Raw genomic sequence first — 6,001 nt, 5'->3', positions numbered from 1 at the left:
TACACATCTACATAGTTGCAATACAATTCCCTCATATATAGTGAGGGGTTGACTTCTAGGGCAAAAAACCCTAAATTAAACATAACTTCTACGATTAGATTTCCGCCTGATGAATGACCTCCCTGGACCCCCTGGCAGCGGACATTTACGGGCGGTGTTGCTGCCACATTAAGAAATGGGGTCCAATGCGGTGATACCTCTGAATAAATAAGATAATCACGCTCCACACACAACAATCTCCCACTTGGAGACTGATTATAGCAACTCCATCGCTGCTTCATTTGCTAGACAATGACTTCACTTTGGACGTGGCAGTTTCTCATCTTCATCATCATACTTGAAGACTAATTGAAACCAAGCATAATCTCAGTTTCTCTCTGGTTACAACTTTTTTTAACATATCTGCAGGATTTTGGCTAGTGTGTATCTTTTCCAGCTTCAATTGTCCATCTTCCAACACTAACCATATGAAATGATACTTGAGCTGTGTATGTTTAGTATTGGATTGAAATGCATAATTCTTTGCAATATGTATGGAACTCTGGTTGTCACTGTATAACATGACCAACCCCTACTTCTTACCCAATTCATCCAAAAACCTTTGTAACCAAATCATTTCCTTACTAGCCTCTATAGCAGCAACATACTCTGCTTCCATTGTTGACATTAAAACAACGCTTTGCAGTTTTGAAACCCAAGTGATAGTTGTTGCACCTACAATAAACACATACCCTGTTGTGCTCCTCATTTTATGTCTATCACCCACCATATCTACATCAACATATCCCTGTAGAGAAATTTTTGAACCACCAAAGCATAATGCTTGATTTTTGGTACCTCTCAAATACCCGAGAATCCACTTCACTTCCATCCAATGTTATTTTCCTAGATTGTTCATGTACATGTTTACAACTCCCACTGCATGTGCAATATCAGGCCTTGTCCAGACCATTGCATACATTAAGCTTCCAACTGTTGATGCATATGGAACTCTAGACATATAAGCCATTTCTTTTTGAGTCTTGGAACACACCTCCTTACTTAGTTTGAAATGGCTAGCCAAAGGTATACTAACTGGTTTTGCATTCTGCATATTAAATCTTTTCAACACCTTTTGTATGCACAATGTTAATTTTCGATTCTTCCTATCTCTAGTTATTCTCATACCAAGGATTTGTTTTGCAGCACCCAGATCCTTCATTGCAAATGAGTTTGCCAATTTTCTTTTGAGAAGATTTATTTCCTGCATGTTAGACCCTGCAACAAGCATGTCATCTACATAAAATAACAATATAATATAGTTTCCATCATTTTTCCTTTTGAGATAAGGACAACAATCATAATGACATCTGGTATAACCTTGTTCAGACATAAACCTGTCAAATTTTAGATACCACTACCTTGGAGCCTTTTTTAATCCATACAAGCTCTTCTTCAACCTGCACACTAGTTTATCCTTCCCTTTGACCTCATATCCTTGTGGCTACTGCATATATATCTGTGCCTCCAAATCCCCATGGAAAAAGTTTGTCTTTACATCTAACTGCTCAAGATGCAAATCTTCAGCTACTACTAGACTTAAAATAGTTTTGATTGAAGTCATTTTAACAATAGGAGAAAATATCTCATCAAACTATATACCCTTTTTCTGTGCAAATCCCTTCACGACAAGTCTAGCTTTATACCTTTTTCTACCTCCATCTTCTTCTTTCAACCTGCAAACCCATTTATTCTGCAATGTTGTTTTACCTGCAGGAAACCTGACTAAGTCCCAAGTATGGTTATGCGCTAAGGAGTCCATCTCTTCTTTCATGGCTTGCTCCCACTTCTTCCTAGTTTCTACCTGTACTTCTTCTTCATAACATTCTGGTTCATCATCAGTCAAAAATACATAATATAATGAAGGAGAGTATCATTCAGGGGGTCTACTTATCCTAGTAGATCTTCTAACACCACTTTTAGGTGTTTGAGGTGCTTGTTTCTGTTGTGATTGTTGATCATTATGATTTTCAGACACCTTCACTTTTTCTGTGATCTCATCAAGCATTGTGTATTCTCTGTTTTCTTTTTCCTGTTTCTTTTCCTACATCTGATCCTTTTACAAAACCTTTTCATTGAATATGACATCTCTGCTACTAATGATTTTGTGTTTTCCATAATCATAAAAGTGATAACCAAAATCATTAACACCATATCCAATAAAGGTACATTTCTTTGATTTTACCTCAAGCTTTATTCTATTTTCTTTATTAATGTGGACAAAGGCTTCACAACCAAAAGTCTTTAAAAATAAGTAGTTTACCTTTTTACCTGTCCATGCCTCCTCTGGAATACCACCATCCAAGGAACTTGATGGCCCTCTATTTATTAGATAAACCACAGTATCTGCCCAAAATTATAAAGGAAATCCTGCATCTAATATCATGCACCTTGCATGCTCCATGATTGTCCTGTTCATCCTTTCTAAAACACCATTTTCTTGTGGTGTTCCTGGAAATGTCTTCTCTCTGCGAATTCCATTCTCTGAACAATACCTATCAAAATATTTGCTGCAATATTCACCTCCATTGTTTGATCTAAGACACTTCAACCTTTTTCCTATCTCATTTTCAACCAAAGCTTTCCATTTCTTGAAAGTATCAAAGACATCAAATTTAAATTCTGAATACAATAAATCCAAGTTTTTATGGTTGCATCATCAATGAAAGTAACATAATAATGGAAGCCACTGAGAGATGATACCTAAGCAGGTCCCCATACATTTGTATGCACAAGCTCTAATTTTTTGCTTTCTTTTATTTCCCAAATCTAAGGAATCTGACTCTCTTCTATTTTCCATAAACACAATTCTTATAGAATTCCAAATCAACATGCTTCAAACCTGGCAACAAATCTCTAGAGTGAAGAATCTGAATCCCCTTCTCACTTATGTGCCCGAGCCTATGATTCCACAATGATGTATCTTCTCTTGTAGAGGTTGAAGCATTAACAAAATTAGAAATACCATTGTATAAATACAATGTACCAACCTTTTCTCCTTTTTCTATTACCAAGGCTCCTTTAGTGACCTTCTAGGTTTTATCTGTAAAAGTTGTTACACAACCTTCACCTCCCAACTGCCCTGTTGAAATCAGATTTTTCTTTAGATATGGAACATGCCTTACCTCTTTTAATAGCCATTGATTTCCATTCTGCTGTTTTATGAAAATTGTACCCATTCCAATGATTTTATAGGGTTTATCATCACCCAATCGAACCTATCCAAAATCTCCTTGAACATAATCATGAAAATGTTTCCTATCAGGTGTGGCATGGAATGAGGCCCCTGAATCTACCACCCATGCATCGATAATATTTTTTAATGAAAGAATCAAATCATCTTGCAAAACATCACCTGTCACATTCGCTTCATGATTGTTTTCTTGTTGCGAGTATCCTTCTTTTCCCTTCCAAGACTTGCAGTCTTTCTTCAGGTGTCCTTTCTTCCTTCGTTTCTAGCACACTATCGTTGATCTGGACTTGGATTTGCCTTTCCTTGCCTTACAGTGATATCCTGGCCTCTTTCCTCTTTCCATTTTTCTTCCCCTAGTATTTGCAATCAAAGCATTACCTGATGTCTCACAAGAGCTTTTTCGTCGCATTTCCTCGCTAAGGATTGCACCCACAACATCATCAAACTTTAAAGTACTAGATCCAGAGACAGATTTACTAATGGCCATAACTAAACCATTCCAACTTTCTGGAAAAAGAGCATAGAAATAACAGAGCCCTAAATTAATCATCAAAAGTTACCCCTATAGAACTTAACTGACTGGTAAATGTATTAAATTCATTTAAATGATCAACAACAGATCCAACTTCTGACATCTTCATATTAAATAAATGCTTCATAAGAAATACCTTATTTGAGGCCGAGGGTTTTTCTTATAGTTTGGCCAATGCAAACATTAAACCCTCTGTTGTTGTTTCCTTTGAAATATTAAAGGCTACCGATGCCACTAGTCATAGCCATATTGTTCCAAGTGCCTTCCTATCGAGAATATCCCATTCTGTATCTGTCATACTCATCGGCTTCTTTGAATTTCTACTCAATGGTAGGTACAAATCTTTCTGATATAAGTAATCTTCCATCTACATCTCCCACAGCTGGTAGTTTTGGCTGTTAAATTTTTCGACCCTAAACATACCATCTTCCGCCATTGCTCCCACTCAAACCAAGAACCCTTCGCTCCTACGAGTTTATCATCCAAATAGACCTTCGGCTTTGATACCAGTTGTTATAAAATTATAGATTACAGAGTAATGGAACACATAAAATATGTTGCATAAATATAACCATAGAAAACTTATAAAACAAGAGAGACATAGATATACGTGGTTCACCCAATTTGGGCTATGTCCACGAAGACAACCAGTCCTTCCTTTTCTATTATCCAGCAAAATGAAGAGATCCAAACTACAACAGATTTGTTGTAATTCCCTCTTCGCTCTCACACAATCCCCTCTCTCTTTCTCGCTCAGAATACACATCTACACAGCCGCAATACAATTCCCTCATATGTAGCGAGGTGTTGCCTTCTAGGGAAACAAACCCTAAATTAAACTTAACTTCTACTGTCAAATTTCCGCCTAATGAACAACCCAGATTGACTACGAATTTACAAAATTTTACAAGGTAATTTTACATCTATTTCACCCCCCCTGACAGTGCACATATACGAGCGGCGTTGTTGGGTAAAAGCATGTTAATGTGTCTCATTATATGGCAAAAGCAAAAAAGTACTCAAATGAAAAAAGATAAAAAAAGATAATATAAAAATATCAATTAAATGAGTTGAGTTTCATACTTGTTAATTATAAAAAATAAATGCTAAATTTGTAACAAAGCTAACTCACAATAAATTTTGGTAAAAGCTATAGTGAACCTATTTAATGGGTTTACTAAATATAAATAATGTTATAAAAAGTAAATATTAAATTTGCAAATAAGTCAACTGATAGTAAATATTGGTAAAAACTATGGTTAATCAGTCACAAAATATAAATAACTTTATGTAAAGTTAAATGAAATGATAAAACTCTTTAAATATATATATATAAAAATAGAAGTAGAGTTTCTAAACAAATCATTTTATATATTATATTTTGAATAATATAAAATACGTTATTATAATCATAATTAAAAATTTTATTATAAAAAATATAAAATATATTTTAAAATTTTTCAAAAAATAATTTTAACACTGTGTTATATGTTATTTTCAAATTTCTATTAAAAAAAATTGATTTTATAAACTTGAAAGGGTAGTTTCTTGGGTCGCGGTTTTATATATACGAAAATATGATCATTTTTACTAGTATTTTAATAATAATTAAAAAATATGCTTACTTTTTATTTTTAAATTTGTTTAGCAATCTTTAGAATGTTTACAACACATCTCTTAAAGAAATTGGAATTAAAAAACATAAATCAATAGAGAAATGGGGGGTCGCGGTTTTGTCACTACTTAAAAATTTATGTAAAATATTAATGATACCTTTTAAAGAAAATGAATAAATTAGATAAAAATTATATATTAAATTTTAGAAAAAAAATGACATGAAATTGAATTTAAATTGACATGTTTTGTCTTCTTTTACCACCACCTAGTTTTTGATGATTTTGTAAATTTAAGAGTAAACATTCCAACTCCATTTATTTTTATAAAACTTCTTTGCCACAAAAAGGGAAAAAGTGATACACATTAACATGCTTTTACCCTGTTGCCGCATTAAGAAATGGGGTCCAATGCGAGGATACCTCTAAATAAAGAAAATAATCAAGATCCACACCCAACAAAAAGAACTATGTTCTCGATACTTATATAAAGTTGAAAACATTTCCATAAATAACAATTGGAATCATATTCTTCAATCAAACATTAATGATAATACATCCCAAGATGAAGACAATGACAATAATAGTGAAACAGGCAACAATTCAACAAGCGAAAGACCAACT

This window comes from Pinus tabuliformis, chromosome 9 (genome assembly GCF_031772625.1).
Source record: "Pinus tabuliformis cultivar Carrire ecotype Pingquan chromosome 9, CPIR1, whole genome shotgun sequence".
Lineage (NCBI taxonomy): Eukaryota > Viridiplantae > Streptophyta > Pinopsida > Pinales > Pinaceae > Pinus > Pinus tabuliformis.
This window is presented reverse-complemented; position numbering follows the sequence as displayed.